At 39.1% G+C, this 21,113-nt stretch overlaps 1 protein-coding gene across 4 annotated transcripts in view; it reads right to left on the bottom strand.

The window, feature by feature from the left end:
* Positions 1 to 21,113, bottom strand: part of LOC146502724 (heparan sulfate glucosamine 3-O-sulfotransferase 5) — a 117,586-nt gene that overhangs the window by 60,204 nt on the left and 36,269 nt on the right. For 3 of the 4 annotated variants that reach the window (XM_085132532.1, XM_085132533.1, XM_085132531.1), the window contains one exon: positions 9,851 to 9,926. The exons of the other annotated variant lie outside the window; for it this stretch is intronic. The gene's annotated coding sequence lies outside the window, so the exon portion shown is untranslated. The remainder of the gene's footprint in view (positions 1 to 9,850; positions 9,927 to 21,113) is intronic. 4 annotated transcript variants of the gene reach the window in all.

The raw sequence follows: 21,113 nt of genomic DNA, 5'->3' as shown, positions 1-21,113 counted from the left end.
AAAATCTGTGCTGCTCCCAGCTTAGCTTTAAAAGAGAATAATTGGACAGTAGAAAATACTTCTAAACCCTTCCTCTTTGCAATACCATAATAAACAGATTGGTGTGTGGTAAGGCCAGTTCAACCTCACTGTGGATTTGTCAAGGTAAATACTCGGACACATTCATTTTTACCTCATCAAGTACTACACTGAGGCCAAGGCAGTCGGCTGCAGAGAAGACATTAAATCTCTGTGCATTAACACTAACAAGGCCAGAAGAGACACATTACCCTGTGGACTAAAAGTACCTCGCTACTGGCTCGAGTAGGAGATAGGGCCAAGAAAAAGAAATACATTTAACCTACATTCAGACAAACTCTAATAAACAACTCCCCTCCAACCTTTAAACAGTTGTGTGTTATACACAGTAAAATACATTTAATGACTGGAGTCCTCTTTTGGGGCTGTTCTCTCGATTATGCTGTGAGCAGCTATTGATTTCAGGTTGTCTTCTGCCTCATTAGACCATGGCAGAGCACTGCCCTGCAAGCTAAAAGAGGATCCATAAATAAGCTGACTACACAAGATCTTTTGTAAAATTGTTAATCTTTTATGGTTACTGTGAAACAATAAAGCCACAAAAGGACAGGTACATTTGATGGCCTGAGAATGAATGCAGCACCAAAGGTTTGAGGTTTGTCGGGGTTTCAAGTTGCACTGAATTAGTCCTAACTGAGTCATTATTAGAGTCATTATACCTATTACCATTTCATTATGCCAGTAGCCTATGTATGAGGCAGAGGCTTGGGAAAGGAGAAACCAGAGTCAAAGCCACAAACAAGATCAAAATGATCCCTCTGAGGGTGTGTTGCAATTGATCTGCTTTCAACTCCAGAAATGCTGGGAATAGATGCAAACCTTGCTCACCACACAGCCAAAGACCAGTGGCCCTGGCTGCTCCTGAGTGTTTGATCACTTAATTAAAACACCAGTACAGCTGCAGGAAATGTAAAAGAATAAATGATGTCTATTTCATGGGAAACTCTTTGAATGATCAGAGGAGCAGACAAACAAACCCTTCTAACAGGTTTCACTTCTCTTGGCAAGGTTACATTGATTAGCAGGTATAATCCATCAGTCCTGTCCCATCTCCTATCTTCATTTGAGGGTTTTTTTTTGGTTATTGTTGGAATAATTGTCACAATTGTTCTGTTATTACAGCAATAAAGTCACTAAGCTAATTTCTACAACTCTTTCCAATATCTACGTGGTATAGCTCATCAAATTTATCTCTCTTTCATCACTACAGCTGCACATCCTTTCCAACTTGATCTCTCCATCTATCCAAGACAAGTCCTGAACTTCTTCTTCAGTGTCCAGCCTCACATACAACTCACTATAAGCCTTTTCTTTTGCCTTTGCCATACACCTAGCCTTGCAGTACTCAGTATTTAATTTCTTCTTCACTTTCTTTACTTTTTCATTTCCTACTCCTTCCTTTGAATAGTCTCATGCACTTTGCGTTGTCTTCATTCCTCTGTTGAGATGATACTGCAAACACCTTGACATTTTCACTTCAGCTGTACTTTCCCAGTCACCAGGTAACTCTCCCCTACCACCGAGAGCCTATGTCAACTCTTTCCTCAACTCAACACATTCTTCCTTCTTCAACTTCCACCATTTAATCCTTTCTCTCCCTAACGCCATACCCACCCAACACCTCATCATATCTGTTCCCTTCACCTACATGTCCATTAAAGTCTGCTCCAATCATCACCCTCTGTCTATTGGAGAAACTATCTACCACTTCCTCCAACTTACTCCAGAAATCTTATTTCTCTTCCAACTGACATCCAATGTAATTTCTTTCATTTGATATATGTAACTTCCTTCTCTCCATAATCTCAACAGCTCTCTCCCTTTACCAGTCATAGTTCCAAATTTAAAGACCCTACTCTCACCTCCACATTGCCTTTCCTTCTGTCTCACTGCCTTCTAACATGCCTTCCTTCTCTTCTCCTTTGTCTTATAACAGTGGCATGTTTTCCACTGCTGGTTTAACACCGCACTGATTGGAACGGCTGAACTCAATGATTTGAATGGGTGAGTGAATACTTTTGGCAATATAGTGTGTAAAAGTAACAAAGCTGGTGGACACTGGTGACCCAAACAGTGTTGGTCAAGCTACTTGAAAAAAGTATTCAGTAACTAATTCCCGATTACTTCCCCAAAAAAGTAATCCCGTTACTTTACTGATTACTTATTTTCAAAAGTAATTAATTACTTAGTTACTTAGTTAATTTTTAAAAACACGATTTACAACCTGAATAGGTGATAAGGCAATAGATCTTTCAGCCCAATTCTACTTTTTCTGCATAATCCATCATACAAAATGTAATCAAATGGAAAAGTCTCTTTTTAAAACTTGTTTTATTAGTTTTAATCTTTTAACTTTAGGCATCAAGCAAAAATTTAATTATCTGCAACATTCTCAGACTGGAAGAAATTTGTTTAACATCTAAACTTATCTTATCTTCTGCACATTCCAGCACATAAATCTTTTTTTGTGTGTGTTTACACTCACTCTTTCAAATAGATGCAAGTAAAACATAGCAGAAAATAAATAACATCAAAGACTAGCGGTCCTGTTGCTCTATTTTCACCTGTAAAGCAGTAGTGGCGTAGGCGGAGGTTTGCCCTTGTGCAGGTGTGCCGCAGTGGTCAGTGGAAGAATCCGCGAGTTTCTCTGTGAATTTCCCATTACGTCGTAGCTACTCGGTGCATGCTTGGAAGTTTAGGGGTTTTTTTCGCTGTAAAAAGAAGTTTTCTTCCCACGCACAACGGACACTAATGTTTTTGTCACTTTTTATGGAATCAAACTCAAAATAAGGTCAGTACTTCCAAGCTTTAAACGCTGCACGCTCATACTCTCTCCTGCACTCGATATATGATCCATTGTTGATCTGCACACAGCTGTTGTCACGAACGTCGCACTCGCTTACGTCACTGTCATGAGACATTCTCGCAAAAAAATCATGGTTTTAGTAACGCAGTAACGCAGCGTTCCTACGGGAAAGTAACGGTAATCTAATTACAGTTTTTGCAATAGTAATCCCTTACTTTACTCGTTACCTGAAAAAAGTAATCAGATTACAGTAACGCGTTACTGCCCATCTCTGGACCCAAATAAACTAATTGTCTGCTGACCCTTTGCGTGACACAAGAACGTCTACTCTGTCAAGCGCCAGAGTCTTGTGATACAGGATCAGTACTTACATTTTAACCAACAAAGTATTATATAGTAATATTCTTTTATTTATTCAGAACTGTCATTCAAACTGATATGCAAACTCTGCACATGTTAGCAGTACTCCAGCAACAGCTCTTTGTAAGTTCATGTAAGCTGCAAGCTGGTCTCACCCTGGACTTATTCCAGTGCATTGCATTGGCCACTGTCAATGTTATTCAGCTCCAACACAATGACTAAAAGCACCAAGAGTTTATATGCTGTGTAAGATATCCCAGATCTTAACATAGATTGTTATGATGCTATCTGCTTGAGCTGTGAGTGTATGGTGTATGGTGAGACTGTCCAGGGTAAACTACCTAGCAGCATTTACATAAACAGTGAGGCTAAAAGCTGGAAGTCTGTATGTATCTGAATGGAAAACTCACTTTAGGGAAGTGAATTTTATTCTTTTTTATTTCCCCCCCAAAAAAACTGTACACGAGTGGAAAGAACACTTTCTTCTTTTTTTATTCAGTTTGCATATGTTCGTTGGAAGAAGCTACAGCTGACAAATGTTAGTGCTTTTTTGTGAGCTGAAGAAGGCCTACAAAAGAGTCAAATATGAAGGCAAAAAATGTCTTATGATAAATGTATTATTTATCTAGAAGATAAAAGCATGCCTTTATTGATTTTCCATGTTTCTAATAATTTGGCTGCCTTACAGCACATTTTAGTCTCTAAAAGTCTTTACATTTCCCTACTCCCTGTTTGGTCGCTATGCAGAGCTGCCAGAGAAAGACTGAGTTAAATTCCTGTGATCTTAAAAGGAAACGAGGGAAATTAATGGCTAGCCCTTCACTGCCTGCACTTTATGATGGATAACAGCAGAAGGAGGGTGGTGGGTGATTTCAACAGTATGGCAAATTTTGAATTCCAGCTCCTTCAGAATCAGGGTAAATTTGTGCTGACAGGTGATAATTTAAACACACTGGAACAGCTGGTTCTCAGTAACAGGGCATCTGTATGCACGTGTGCATGTGTGCTACATTCAGCTGGCTCCATGCACGCTTGTATGAAGACTGGTTGTCATATTTCCTTTGAGTGAATTCTATTCGTTCACATCATTTAACTTCATGCATATGCAGGTGTGTTGGTCTCAGAGGCCAAGAAAGTCTTTTTTACAGAATACTGCCTGCTCAATCCACAGCTCTAGAGATATGATTTTCCTTTGTTTTCTCCCTTATCAAATGTCTCCCTTCTTATATAAACCTGCAGAACTTTCTGTGACTTCAGACTAACAAGGGGTTTCATTTCAACACTCTTGTAGGACATTTTTATAAATATATCCTGTCTAGAAAGTGCTTCTGTTGACTTGCATTCTTATATAATTTAGTTGCAGTGACTTTGGTGGGACCACACTCATTCTTCCCTAAAGGAGTCAACAGTATTTCTCACTGAATGTATCTGGATCTTCTTGATGAGTCTTTAGTTTCACAGACTATGCAATAAACTTTATAACACATATACATTTAGATGTGTGTCACTGAGATGGATAACCATTGCGCTCTACTCTTTTATTCCTTTATGTGTGCATTTATGTAAATGGCTGCGTAATGTACCATCACAAATATGTAAATTATAGTGCTTGTGTGTAATCTCCCAGAATCCAGGAAATCTTTTGAACACTTCAGCTATTTTACACTGCCTGACCACAGACTGTATATCAAAAATGGACATAGCACAGCATGAATAGGTTGGTCAAATGCAACATTGTACATTTACTCATGTACTTTACTAATATATAGCAGTGTTTTGGATGGAAATTTTGTGCTTCATACATTGTACTTGCTTGAAAGCTTTAGTTGCTTCCTGTTTTCCTGCACTTGTCAACATCCACCAGGTCAGTAAAAAACACTTAGCAAGCATAGTTTCAGAAACTAGAAGATATCACCTTCCAAATCTGTTCTTTTGTTATTCAGATAAATGTTCTATATAAAGAAGTCAATTAGATGGGATTTACATTATTATCTGGTACATGCAACACAAATGGCTCCTAACATTTCCCACATGCCCATGTTTATTTGGGACCTATAAATCTACTTGTGACTTATGAATGCAATTTTTCAAGAAGGAATGTACCCAGCATCACAAAGAGTCAGCTGAGACATGACTAATGTTGAACCAACCTAGAACAGCTGAACCACACAAAACAACCTTTAAATATTACAGGGTCAACAAAGTTTTAATAGAAGAGTTAGACATTGCCCTCCATTTGATTTGTGGGTTTTGGTGTATATTTCCGTTGTTTACACATGCCAGCAGTCTTAATTTGGTGATATTTCAGAGTAGAGCTGTCACTTCATCTCAGAATAAGCCTATAAAGCACTGAAGGTGCTGACACATGAAAAGAGATATGAGAGGTGGGATTAATCATGTGCCACAGAATGTGTATAAGGAGGGACGTACCTCAGCTAAGCTGCAGGAAATATGATGCAGGGAGAAGGAGGAAAGATGGGGCACACTGATGGATGAGTGTGGTGTGGATTTAGTTCTCTGCCTACCTACACTAAACTCCACCCCCACCCACCTGAGGTTGGTTTAAAGTAACAGCATGTGCCATGAGAAACAGCAGCAGGTTCCATCAGCCATCTAAGCAACACAGGTGGACAAGAAAAAGTCAAAAGCCAAGGTCAGGCAAGGAAGTACTATTTGCGGCTGTGTTCATAAGAGCAGAGATGATAGTAGACTAATATAATGTTCAGCCAGTATATAAAAACACCTAATACCACCTAATATTGCGTATAATGTGTAATCAGAAGCTAGGATGATGGTAGTGGATCGTTTGAGACCTGTATGTTGTAGCTTGGGAACTCTATGGATCAAGTTTTTCATGCACATCCCACAGGTGAACAGTAAGACTGGAAGTGGGAAGTCTGGAGACCAGGTTGTGTTCCTTGAGCAGTTTTTGCAGTATGACAATGTGCATTTTCCTATACAGGGAGACTACAGCCATGGGAGTGTGTTACCTTCAGTGTTATGTGTTAAAACACCGTATTCTTCTCACTAAAAATTGCATTTCTGTATTGATGTAATGTTTATTAAAACATTATATGAGCTAAAACATAGGAAAACTAAGTAACTAAGTAACTAAGTGACTATGGCACTGACAAAAAGACATGAAAACAAATTTTTCACATTTTAAGCTTTTTAAAACAGCACAATGATGTTGAACTTGGCCCATGCTGTTAGTCATATTACCTACAATGGTGTGAAAAAGCAATGGCCCTCTTCCTGATTTCCTTTTTTTATTAATGTTTGTCACACTTAAACATTTCAGATTACCAAACAAATTTAAATGTAAGACAAAGACAATACATTTACATTTCTAAATGAAGGTGTTTATTATTAAGAGGAAAATGTTATATTTCATCTTCCTTTGCAGAGCTTGTTCAATAATGTGATTTTTAATGTTGATACTGATACCAGCATTTGTTATATGTAGTTATTGGAGTTATATGGAGTTACTAAGAAAAACTGACAATGCCGTTTAAAAAAGAAGTAAGTCGTGGATTATTTGAATCCACTCTGTTTGGATCAGCTGGTTGTTGAGTTTGTGACATTCAAAACACGCAATGCCAACAAGTGCAACGTGCCCTCTGGTGGTTAAACTATGTGACACCAACACTCATATCATGGTTGGAGGGTGTTTCGCCCATCTCTATTTTACTTTTGTTCATTTGGATTTATCAGCTATTATAAATGCCAATAATCTGACATCAATTAGAGATGAGCCATCATCCAGGCAAACATGTCGAACTACATCTGTGGTAACATAGAGTAGTCACACAGACAGTACTACAGTACATGTACAGTGGGGCAAAAAAGTATTTAGTCAGCCACCGATTGTGCAAGTTCCCCCACTTAAAATGATGACAGAGGTCAGTAATTTGCACCAGAGGTACACTTCAACTGTGAGAGACAGAATGTGAAAAAAAAATCCATGAATTCACATGGAAGGATTTGTAAAGAATTTATTCGTAAATCAGGGTGGAAAATAAGTATTTGGTCAATAACAAAAATACAACTCAATACTTTGTAACATAACCTTTGTTGGCAATAACAGAGGTCAAACGTTTACTATAGGTCTTTACCAGGTTTGCACACACAGTAGCTGGTATTTTGGCCCATTCCTCCATGCAGATCTTCTCAAGAGCAGTGATGTTTTGGGGCTGTCGCCGAGCAACACGGACTTTCAACTCCCGCCACAGATTTTCTATGGGGTTGAGGTCTGGAGACTGGCTAGGCCACTCCAGGACTTTCAAATGCTTCTTACGGAGCCACTCCTTTGTTGCCCGGGCGGTGTGTTTTGGATCATTGTCATGTTGGAAGACCCAGCCTCGTTTCATCTTCAAAGTTCTCACTGATGGAAGGAGGTTTTGGCTCAAAATCTCACGATACTTGGCCCCATTCATTCTGTCCTTAACACGGATCAGTCGTCCTGTCCCCTTGGCAGAAAAACAGCCCCATAGCATGATGTTTCCACCCCCATGCTTCACAGTAGGTATGGTGTTCTTGGGATGCAACTCAGTATTCTTCTTCCTCCAAACACGACGAGTTGAGTTTATACCAAAAAGTTCTACTTTGGTTTCATCTGACCACATGACATTCTCCCAATCCTCTGCTGTATCATCCATGTGCTCTCTGGCAAACTTCAGACGGGCCTGGACATGCACTGGCTTCAGCAGCGGAACACGTCTGGCACTGCGGGATTTGATTCCCTGCCGTTACTACTGTTACTGATGGTGACCTTTGTTACTTTGGTCCCAGCTCTCTGCAGGTCATTCACCAGGTCCCCCCGTGTGGTTCTGGGATCTTTGCTCACCGTTCTCATGATCATTTTGACCCCACGGGATAAGATCTTGCGTGGAGCCCCAGATCGAGGGAGATTTTCAGTGGTCTTGTATGTCTTCCATTTTCTGATGATTGCTCCCACAGTTGATTTTTTCACACCAAGCTGCTTGCCTATTGTAGATTCACTCTTCCCAGTCTGGTGCAGGTCTACAATTCTTTTCCTGGTGTCCTTCGAAAGCTCTTTGGTCTTGGCCATGGCGGAGTTTGGAGTCTGACTGGTTGAGGCTGTGGACAGGTGTCTTTTATACAGATGATGAGGTCAAACAGGTGCCATTCATACAGGTAACGAGTGGGGGACAGAAAAGCTTCTTACAGAAGACGTTACAGGTCTGTGAGAGCCAGGGATTTTCCTTGTTTGAGGTGACCAAATACTTATTTTCCACCCTGATTTACGAATAAATTCTTTACAAATCCTACCATGTGAATTCATGGATTTTTTTTTCACATTCTGTCTCTCACAGTTGAAGTGTACCTCTGGTGCAAATTACTGACCTCTGTCATCATTTTAAGTGGGGGAACTTGCACAATCGGTGGCTGACTAAATACTTTTTTGCCCCACTGTACATGTAGAGTGCCAACAACACATTAGCAGCAAATCCTTTCATTATAAAATGCTTTAACACAGAGCCAGTGGAATTCTAACTCGTTCAGCAAATTTCTGTTTGCATTCTAATGGCAAGGGGTTACAATTTGTTTCTGGATGTGTAGTTAGCACAAATCCATCTTAACACAAAAACTGTAGCCCAGTAATGTTTTGTAAATTTCTATAATTTTTTATAATAAACCAAAGAATGGTGCATGTGGTAGGTGTATTTCTGGTAGTGTGCTGGATGATTAATGATTGTCATGGTTCTGGGCCATTTGACCCAGCATTTGGAGTTTGTGTTTTTGGCGACTATTATGTCTTATTATCATGTCTGGTTTAAGGTTAATTTCATTAGTTTTTATTCTGTGTCTCTGAGCTAGGTTCCCCTTGTGTTTTTGTCCTCTGTACCCCCTCTGTGTTTGTGTCCTTGTGTCTTGTTTCCCTTTTCTGTTCCTGTGTTTCTGTTGTCAAGCTTGCGTGTCTTTGTCTGGTTATCACTGTGTATATAACTTCCTGTCTTACTTTGAAGGTACCTTGTCTCATGTCATGTTCAGTTTTGTTTCCCCTTTCTCATCGTGTCTGATTAGCCCCGGCTGTGTTTCCCTCCTGTTTCTCATCCCCTCATGATTCCTTGTGTATTTAAGCCCTCTGTTTCCCTCTGTCCGTTGTCGCAATCTCCCTCATGGTTGTGTTTCTCCTGGTTTAGTTTGTATTATTTCCTGTCTAGCAATAAGTCAGTGACTTTTGAGTTAAAGTCCTGTCTGCGAGTCTGCGTTTGGGTACAACCCCGCCTGCTTCTCACAGCTAGTTTATGACAAATGACACCTTTGGAAAATATTAAACTATGATTTATCTCATTCTCTTGTTGTACCTCGCCTGGTGTGAAGCTACACTTATAGCACATGTCATAAATCTGAGTTTATAAATGTATTTATTTCTAAATATGAATTAAATGCATTTTAGAATACTGACTGTGCAGTACATAAATAAGATCACTGAGTATGTTTATGTGTTATACTTCTTAAAAGAGGAACACAGGTACGCAGGTCACACATCTCCATTGCATTTAAACCCAGAAAGTTTCTCTGTTCACTCAGCATGGATGAGTGGAGTGATGTGATGTGAGAAGGAGAGCTCATACATACCCTCTATTCCTCATGACTGCCAGAGCGGGTGTATTGCACCTGGATACTTCTTTATGTACTCACGTTGCTGCAGTATCTAAAATAGAGAAACTGAAATTCACTCTTCACCAAATGGACAATCACTAATTTCTATTCCAGCACACAAGCAGAGGGTTAAATGAAAAATATCCTCCCACCATCTGTCTTGAATTACAAACCATCACATCATGGAAATGTGTAAGCAAACTCAGCTCCTGAGCCCAGGGAGAGGTTCATCTACTTTCTAGTTTGCATGACAAATGGGAAGCTACATTTGGCATGCAGTTGGGAGACCGTGTGCATAGTTCAACTATACTCACAGAATGAAATAAAAACACAACTCATGGGTGTAAAATTGCTCCCCTCTTCAGTTAATTAAAAAAGCAGCCCAAAGGATTTTAATATTTCAAAGGCAGAAAACAGGTGATGTAAACATGACCACCACTGTATAAAACCTAGCTGAATGTTTGGTGCACATCAATGAATTCCCAGAAAAATCCGGTCTTAAAGAACTCTTCAGCTACAAGAGGAACTGGTGACAGGTTCCACAAAGCCCTGATATCGGTATCAGAGTCCAGAATTTTAAAACAGGAGGAACTGAGACATCACAAGTAGTTTTTCCACCTTTTTCTTTACAACCTGCTCTTTATATCTGCATCTCAGAGGCCAACTGAAACCAAATCCACCTATATAAAAACACCCCATCAGACACAGCGGTGTGAGGTAGTTAGCACACAATTTGGCCATGTAGAAAGCATCGTTTGTTTGGAACACATCAGCCGAGAGGTAGAATTCATCGCTGTTCATAAGAGTTTAATTTAATCAAACCTCATTTTACGGATCTACGTTGCTCCTCATCACTAGCCGATTCATCATTTTATTTAAATATCTGAATTTTCGGAATGGTGATCCAAGCGGAACAAAGAGGCTGCTAGTTTTAACGCACCAGAATGCCTCAAATATAAATAAAAGCCTGACTATCCCGAGAGCCTAGCCACAGCGACACTTTTCTTTCAAACGGATGCCTGCAGGTGCGTTGGAGCCGACTTTGCTACCCGCACAGTGCGTTTCTGACAGTCGGGATTCGTTTATGCAATAGAGAAAATGCGTGTTTCTCTGCTCCAAGACATCCGCGGTCCTTTCACACGGTAAGCATGTCTGTTATACCCAGCGCATAAATGTCTGTATGTCAGCGCTGATTATTCAAACCCTGTTTAAAATGTGACTGCAGATGATGAAATCCTATTTATTGGAGAAAGTGTCCTTCAGCTACTGTTGCTCATACTTACTGAGTTCCCTAGCTACTTCTTTACTATGTCAGTAAACCTTTTGAAAAGGAAGGTGTTGTAGATTTAAAGAAACATCTTAATTGAAGCAAAGGCAAAAAATTTTTGCCTTTTATGTGACTGTTCATATTAAATCCAACAACAAGTGAAAATCCAAATCGGGCTCCAATCCTTTGTATTAATGATCTCCCTCTCTCTCTCTCTCTGTGTGTGTGTGTGTATGTGTGTGTGTGTGTGTGTGTGTGTGTGTGTGTGTGTGTGCGGGCGCTCACAGAAGGAAGGTCACGGCAGAAGCTTTTCTCAAACGCATCTCTAATCAGTTTTTTTTACAAGTGTAGCTCATACAATGGTATAAATGTATTCTTTGCAATACTTTACAAATATATGCATAAACTCAAACTCTAAAGATTTTGAGTTTATGCACATTGTGAAACAAGAATCTAAATATTTGTGTCACAATGATTTCTATAAAAACATGTTGTTTATGGGGATGACGTGACAAATCTATTGTGGGCCCTAATAATGATCAATGGTAATTGAAGAGGAAGCTTGAACCCTAACTCTGGACATTTTCATGACAAGTGACAGCGCAGACATGTGCTAACGAGAGAACATGTTTTTCATCATAAAGACTGTGATATGAAGCATCGTTAAAGTGTGACTTCAGTAATGTTGACTCATGTTTTTAATAGATGACTTAAAAACACTAAACTCTAACTTCAGTGGTTTATTTTAAGTTTACAGAATATAACATCTGGTAAGACGGTGAGTTTTACTTCTCTCTGTTCGTGTTATGTGTATCTATTTATCATATATGTTGCTTTGCTCTGTAAACTGTAAAATGTTTCATTGTATTCATGAAATAAACCAGACTTTCACTGTCGGCATCTTTTAGTGTTTTTCTGCTTTTTTTCACTCCAAGTTAACAAAACCCACAGACATCCAGAGTTAACTCACTAACAGTGTGGAGCAATCTCAGTGTATTTAGCTGCTTTTTCCCTAAACACAATCAACTGAGAGAAATGGCTGTAGTCATCCACTTGGGTCATTGCGAATGTTGAAGGAGATTTGTTCCATAGACACTGTATACTAGTGTTTCCTACACTTAATCCAACACTACTATGTTCTATTTAAACTCAGATTCCTTTTATAGATTGCAGTGAAATTTGTTAAACCATTGCTTAATGGGACAGAAGTACAAGTCACTCTTTTACTAACACATTGTAGATAGGTTTATTGCTGGACAACACAGCTAACAGCCTCACACACTCTTTAGATTTTTGAAGTATTGTGTGTAACGGTTTTAGTCTATCAAACCTTACCCTTTTCTCCCAAGTATCACAACAGTATGACTCCCAAAGTACGGCTCAGTAAACGAACAAGGACTCTAAAGTCAGAACAGAAAGATACAGTTGGAAGTTTTTTATGATGCGTAGTAAACTACACCCTCTTCTTCTTCTCTTTGTTGTTGTTCTTTGTGTGTGTGTGTGTGTGTGTGTGTGTGTGTGTGTGTGTGTGTGCCTTAGAAGTCAAATAATACATTAGCCATACTTAAAAAAACATCTGAATTTCATTTAGAACTGAGATTCTAAGTTGCAAGCAGAAATCTTATGCACAGCCAGAAGCATATTTTCCCACTTTCACAATGCTAAGGTGTCAAATCCACAACCCCCAACAGATGGTTTGTTACACACGGGCGAGAAGAGCAAGCTTTACTTACATAGCCTCACAAACTATAGATTTTTTAAGTTTTTGGGTACAATGGTTTAGCCACAGATGTAACTTCTACTTTTTATAAAGACCACTCCACCTGCATATTTCTTAAGAAATTAAGCGTCTTTATTAAGCTCTTATTTAAAAATGTCTACACAATAATAGACACCGTGTGCTCTGTGACATTATAGTCTTCTACTTCTGCTTCCATTGGTTTGCATTTTAAACTCCCAACCTTTCATGTTGTTATGAACAGCTTATATTTCTAACATTTTGTGATGTAAAAAGTGAACCATGTGGCTTTTTTAAATTTTCTGTGTGATGGAATGAGTTAAGACACGAGTTATTTAAACAATTATAAATGACGGTGTGTGATGGCCATAGTACTTAGTGCGGGTCAAATATGTTAAGGATAATGTTTATCAATGTAAAATTGCAAAGAACTTTTGGATAGGATACAACATCTTGTAAACAGTTACCTCAAATCCTGTACTGTCAGATCTATGTATGTAAGGTAAAACTTTCCACAGTACTTCCACTTAAGTAAGTAACTAAACACATAAAGTTACCTTTACCAATAATCGACTGCTCCTTGAAAAAAGAAGCACAAACAGACAACTGACTCAGCAATGATAAGTAGAGATACCCCAGGCCGATACTCAAGCAGAAGAAAATTAAAAGTTGTTGTTTTTGTGGCTCGAAAGAAAAATATGTTTAATAATTCAACAAGACCAACACCTTCAACATATGTACATTCAAATTTTGGAACAGGCTCGACATTGCTGTTTGTTCAATAGTTTTTATCCGTTCGAAAAAGTCATTTTACGGCTTTAATGTTTCCAGCTGATAAGGAGAATTACTGCATTTCAAATGCGCGTCCAAAGGCTTTAAACATCCAATCTGTCTGTAACGACAGTATCAAACTACAGAGCATTGTTTTTACTAAAATTCAACATTTTCAGATGAAAATTTGGCTGCTTTTTGTTTTTTCACTGTAACACCCCCCTCAATGCAATTTTTAGGATATTCTTGGTGATCTCATTTTTTTTTCATATTTATGCTTTTGGAGTAAGCGTATGTAATACGCACGTTGTCACTGTGTTTTGTACTACCAACTGTGAGGGCTCTGCTTTTGCTTTGAGCAGTCTGTTTTTATTTTGTCTTGTGAGTGTGGATCTTTCAAAGGAGATCTTCATCAGTTTGATTTTGTTACCACAAACTTTGTGTGAAGTTCACAAAAGAGGTAAAGAGATTTAAACACACCGGTTTAATGAGGCAGGCAGCGGTTGGACCTGCTGCACAGGACAGGTGAAGCAGAGAGTGTCGTGGAGATGTGCAACAGAAGCAGAACATTTTACAAGATGATAAATGGCAGATTTTGTTGACAAGATTAAAAGACACGTCCATCAGACTTCAGCAACATTTCAGATTGATTAAATTAAAGTTTTTAAACTACACAGGGTTTATTTTCTCCTCTGATATAGTTATCATATTGAACATGTCAGTGATGGAAGAAAGAAAGAGTATAAAGAAAAATTGTAAAAGTGTGTCTAATTAAACTGTTCCTGTGAACCTTAAATCATCCTTTAATATGTTCAGTGTTACAAACTTGAAGAAGCAGAGAAAAGATCATCAGACATTAATCTAATCAATTTTCAGCCTTCATTCATATTGAAAAGTTGAAATCTTTCCTGCTAAGTGCAGCATTTGATACCGTTGGCCATAACATTTTATTATTAAATGGAGAGTCCTCTTCACTCACACTGAGGTTAATTATGAAGCTCCACGGGCTTCTGTGCTAAGACCAGTTCTGTTTACATTATACATGCTTTAGAAGGCATAGCATACATTTTCACTGCTATGCAGATGATACCCACTTTTATTGGTTAAACTGCCGGGATGTCTTAGATACATGAGCTTTAATGTTCTGCTTCTAAGTTCAGATAAAACTGAGGTTATTGTAACGGGGTGGAAAAATCTTAGAAACACTGTCTAACAAGATCCTTACTCTGGACGGCATTGCCTTGAGTTGTCTGTTGTAATGATTTGGCACATTATAAGTAAAATTGAAGCACACAATCCCGTCGCACAACATCAACATTTATTTATATAAAAAATAAAAATGCTTTTTTACAGAAAAGACTTCATACTTCATATTTTACTTAATGGTAAATGGCTTGTATTTGTATAGCGCTTTACTAGTCCCTAAGGACCCCAAAGCGCTTTACACATCCAGTCATCCACCCATTCACACTCACATTGGCAAGCTACGTTGTAACCACAGCCACCCTGGGGCGCACTGACAGAGGCGAGGCTGCCGGACACTGGCGCCCCCAGGCCCTCTGACCACCACCAGTAGGCAACGGGTGAAGTGTCTTGCCTAAGGACACAACAACCAAGACTGTCCAAGCCGGGGCTCGAACTGGCAACCTTCCGATTACAAGGCAAACTCCCAACTAGGGATGGGTACCGGTATCCGGTGCCATGATGGCACCGGATACCGGTACTGGCACAAAAAATAATCCACAGTCAACTTCTCTCTGTTTTCTGCTTAAAATTAGATATGTTATCCCATGCAGGGTTACTTAGTACAGCAAAACTGATTTGTTAGCACATAGCGTAACATATGACATAGCAACCATACAATGTGTAGTGGTTCTCCTTGCCTAAAACGGGGCCAGGAGGTAGAGCAGGACACGGTTGCCAGGATCTGTTCCGATTATAACGCTGAAGGCTAACCCAGGAGGTCGGGGGCTCCAAAAAAAGAAAAGAAAAAAGAAACATGCAAAAGAATAACTGTATGGAGAGGAAGTTCAGTAAATCACATATTACTATGTCACACATATAGCAGTGAAGCCCTTCTGCGTCACTGCCGCAGTGTGCAGATTGCAGAAGCTGTAGACCCTGACTCAGACTCTGACAATCATGACCATACTTACAAATCGTGGTGAAAAGATTGTGTTTGCCAAGCCTTGTGGGACAAATATTAATTTAATTTATCCAAATATGAACAAGAGTAGATTCATTTTAATTATTTAAATGAGACAGCTCTGTGTGCAGCAGATTGTTCTGCTGGTGAATCTGCGGCATCTTACACCTACTCTCTAATTGTTGTTGTTGTTTCATCCATGTTGTACATGGATGAAACAGAACAGAGCTGGGAGGGAGCAGGATTCCCTGTGGCCGGAATTAAATGTGAGTCAAAAGGAGATAACGTATTTTTCACACTCTGATGCTATGTTGATATCTAGCTTTCTCTCTGGCCCATCTGTCTCTTTCCCAACTCTCTTTGTCTCTCTCCATCTTAAACTTCCCAAGCTGAACTTTGATTAAAACTGGTGCACTTTAACTTGTTGGATACTTTTACTTCATTAAAATATAGCATAGGCATTTCTTTCACCCACTGATGAGATCTGGGAATGTGGTTGCTTTGACAAAAAAAGGGTGCATAGAGCAGGTTTCAATTGCCGTTTGAAACTGCATGAAAAAAGGTCACTCGTAATGACAGTATGACAAAAAAGCATCATCTTTCTCTGCAGTTCCTGTCAGCACAGAGTCTTTAAGTATGTTGTTTGATGGGTAGCAAATGTAATGTTCAATTCAGTTTTCATCAGCTTTATTTTCAAAATGCAGCTGTTCTCACAAAGAACTATGATTAAAAAGACACCAAATAGCAAATACAGTTAACAGCTTTGCATTTGATTGCTAGAAGACTCAAAAAGACCTGAAAGGCGAAAATATTTCATCTGCATTCCAAATGAGTGCTTATGTTAAGCTGGCAAAAATAAATACAACATGCCAATCCCAAAAACTGCAGTTCCTCTAATGGCCACTTGAGGCTAGCTTTAAAATGGAGTCAGTCTGCATAGAGTCCCATGTTTAAATAATAGGCTTTACAACAGAAATTAAACTATTTACAGTATCTTATAAATAGGCATCCTCTACCCATAGTGAGCAGGGCTGCTTTAGTTAGCATCTATCTTGTATCTTAATAAGATAAAGTGGCTTGTATCTTCTAATATAAGCCACTGTAGCCTAAAGCTGTCTGCTTGGTATAGTCATGGCTTATTCCACTCACAGCATTGGTACTGTTGGTGCCTTTTAGAAGATTTTGGATCTTTATGCATCCCAGCTGTCCTTTTTTTTTCTTTTCTTTTGCCTGACCCGTTTGGTTCTTTAGCCATCAGAATTATTGTCTGAAGGCCAAGAAAGATGCCCAACGGATTTACTTTACCAAGTGGATAATCACGGCCTTATTGGTCCATTTGATTGACCTTTGTTATTATTATTTATTTATTTTACTTTATTTTCAGTTGTTACAGATGTGACAGACATGACTGGGGGATAGGTAGGAAAGAAAGAAAGAAAGAAAGAAAGAAAGAAAGAAAGAAAGAAAGAAAGAAAGAAAGAAAGAAAGAAAGAAAGAAAAACAGAGGGGAAGAGGGACCAGTCCAAAGCCAAATAGCATTAGACATATCAGATTGGAAAAAAGTTGGATCAGAGCATCCCTAATTATTTAAGAAGATAGTATTATCAAAGCAGATAGAAATACTATGCAGAACTATGAAAGACCCAAACCTTTGCCATAGAAGAGAGTCTAAAAACTCAAATCTGAATGCTCTGATGCTCTGAATAAAAGTACAACGTTTCATTGTCACTGATTATACAGCACCATGCATGAAAGACACAGCGGTTAAAAGATATAAAGTTGTACATCGTGAGAAAATGGGAACATTGAATAGTTTTGTCACTGCACTATTGGAAAGTATCTGCAAGCACCACTCCTCACTCTCAATGCTTGCTTACTTTTAAAGCATAAAATAATAATAAGAAATGCATCCCTGCTATTATGATAACAAACATTAGCAAGATTAATTTGACAAACACATTTCCCAGCTTTACAATAGTATTTTAATGCATAAAGTATCATTCAACGGAACCTATAGGGCTGATGAGGCTCTTGCATAATGATAAAAGGCTCCCACTGGTGAAATGGAAAACTTTATTGCACGCAATAACATCAAGTATCAGAGAAACTATCCTGAGAATGTGGGTTAGAAAAGTGTAATTTGCTTCACACTAAATGGACATGAGCTGGTGTGCTACATTAGTGTTACCTGGTAAAATGAAACACAAAAAACATTTCTACATACTCTGAGTTTCCTTTGTTATGTCTGGTCCCCCTAGTATTTTTTAATACCCTGAAGAATTCAACTGATGTATCTAATACTTGGCGGATTATACTCAGGCAAAACTAACTCTAAGCCTACTCCTAAGTGGTCGACTAGCAACCTTATGGAAGTTAAGAGGTTAAATCTACCTGATATGAATAATATACTTATTCAAACACCTACAATATGACTCTGCACAGTGATTGGTAGTTCTGGAGTATGTAACAAAAGTGTGTCCCATGTGTGAGGTTTTTTGTGCACTTCTGTTTGGCTATCATTTTGGTGAACTCTAGGCACCACACCTGGGTGCTGTGGTTTTGGAAAACAGCATGGTTTTGGTCCTAAATAAGCATTTGTATGTGGTGTCCACATGTGTAAGTTTAAAACAATAATAACAACCTCATTAGTCAATCTCTTTCATTTCTAGCAAAGTATTTAGCCTTTTTAATATTAGAAACATGATTTTAAGTAAGAAAATTCTGTACCCTGAGTACTTGAAAGTGAATTAGATAGTCAGTTCATTAAAGTTGCCTAAAACAATCCCCTGTGTTAACCTGTTCACAATGTCCCCTGCTACACTCCTGCTGCTCTTCTGCTTATGGTTGTTAATTAGTTTGGATGTCAAATGATGTCAAATAATTAACAAAGACAAATAGCTTTCGTGTCCACTTGCTCCTATCCCACCTCCACAGCTGTGGAGATCTTGCTCTTCTTTAGCTTGTGTTTATCAGGCTAGAGAAGCCAAACCAAAACTGCTAATGCATTAATTTATAACACAAGCTGGCAAGACAGCAAGACAGCTGCTGAAAGGGAAATATAGGCAGGCTGATCGGGTGAAAAACTGCAGTGTAACCACGTGAGTCCACTATTAGCCCTCTTGCATCAAGTTACTTTGTATGTGCTGATACAGCCTTGGGAAACAGATGTCCTTGTGTGACTGATTGCAATTATTATTGTGCAAGACTTGCCAGTTTTCATCAAAGCCAGAGCTGTGCAGTGGCTTACACTTTTATTTACTGTCAGTAGGATTGCTTGTGTTGTTTACAATAATTTAGGTGGACTGAAAAGCAGGATGGAAACGGGGAAAAGCAGTATCACTTAATTAAATACATTTTTACATTTTGGGGGATATAAGGCCTTCCAAAGTAACATACTATTGTAATCACATTACATTTGTATGCAAATGCAATAATAACCTATTAGTGTAAAAATGCTTACTGCACATATATTACAGGGTATGTATAACAGATTTTGGATAGACTCGCTTACTTAATAAATATGATTAACTTGATTGCTGATTATTACTTTCCCAGGAAACATGCTCCCTTGAAGCCCATTCAGGGGAACTGTGGGTAAATCCACACTGCACAGTGTGTGATTTTACACAACATGCCCACTCTTTAGCTTCCCTACTTGCACCCCATGTTGCGAGCACAGATGTGTAAAACATTTCCTCGGCTACTGACCAAGGCCTACATGTGCCCCACTGTACAATACCACCAGCAATTGGTAAGGAATGTCGACCAGAATGCTGCTCTAAAAGAAAAAAGAATCTTTATTCACAAAGGGTCACCACCAGTGTTGGGGAGTAATGGAATACACGTACCGCCGTTACGTATTTAAAATACAAAATATGAGTAACTGTATTCCGTTACAGTTACCGTTTAAAAAGGTGGTATTTAGAATACAGTTACTTTGTTGAAATAAATGGATTACACGGCGGTACTTTCCTGTTTCATATTGTGGGGGGTCAGGACTGTTTGGGTTTTGTTTGACAGCTACGTTCTGTTGTTCCAGGTGGCAGCGTTACGGTTGCCATGGTTACAGGGTGACGCTCTCTCTCTGCGTATTCTACAGTCAATGGTATTTCCTGGGTGAGAGAGCGCCTGTTGTTGTTGTTGTGCTAAGCTAATAGGCAGAATGCTACCGGTATAGCTCTAAAGAATGTAGCATCATAGGCAGTGTAGTCCGTGCTGCAGGGAGAATGGACTGCCATACTCGTTATGTGTCTGTGAGCGAGGGAGGGAGAAAGAGGAAAAGTACGAGCTGTCATCGAGCAGAAACGGGAGCTGGAAGCATGTAAATATAATAATAACCACTGCAGCCAAGAAGAGTGCCTGACGAGCCCAGTTGTAAGTAAGCTATTAAGACTCGACTGTACACCGTGTTCGTGTTTTCCTCCAAAAACAATAAATTATGTTGGAGCAGCCTTTCAACGCCTCTCTCTGTCTCTGCTAGCAAAGTTGACCCAGACAACAAAGTAAAGCTAGTTTTCAGCTACGAGCAAGACACAGAACCCACCGTATTAGTCAGAGGTCCCTTTACTACGGTTCGGAGCCGCGGACCTTCAGTAACAGTAATAAATCACACAGCAATAGTACATTCATGTAGTTGTAAACAGCTTGATAATATATTAAGTAATCCAAAGTATTCAGAATACGTTACCACCATTGAGTAACGTAACGGAATACGTTACAGAATACATTTTGGGGCATGTATTCTGTATTCTGTAATGGAATACATTTTAAAAGTAATCTTCCCAACACTGGTCACCACATGGGTCTTGATACGACCAGGATCTTTTGTCTGTAAACAAAACAAATCATAGAAGTCTGTCTGAAACAATTCAGGGACTACATGCTTGAATTATTATGGATTAATGAACTGCAGAGTTATGTGGGTAGGGAAACCCCACACTTAGCCCACCCAAATTGGTGTGTCCACAGAGGGCAGTTTTGCCCTCTGACACCCCCTTACGTGACTACACACTCTCACAAGTCACCCAGAGCTACCTGCTTGGGCATGTTTGCTGGGTCTGGGGTCTTTTTAGTCACAATATTAATTATAAAATAGCCAATCTTTATAAGGGAACTGTCCTCATGAGTTCAAATCGTGAGAAAGTGAAAATAAGAAGAGTGACAGGAGGAGCAGTCAAAAAAGAAATCCTAATTGGTAGCAGACAAAATACAATGACCTCAGTTCAAATTTTGAACAAATATGTGGGGTCATTACAGAGACTTCTTTCATTTAAGGACCTAATGTGTATGTGATACGTCATTTCTGTCACATGGCCAA

Source organism: Neolamprologus multifasciatus, chromosome 15 (genome assembly GCF_963576455.1).
Source record: "Neolamprologus multifasciatus chromosome 15, fNeoMul1.2, whole genome shotgun sequence".
In the NCBI taxonomy this organism is placed as follows: domain Eukaryota; kingdom Metazoa; phylum Chordata; class Actinopteri; order Cichliformes; family Cichlidae; genus Neolamprologus; species Neolamprologus multifasciatus.
This window is presented reverse-complemented; position numbering and strand designations above follow the sequence as displayed.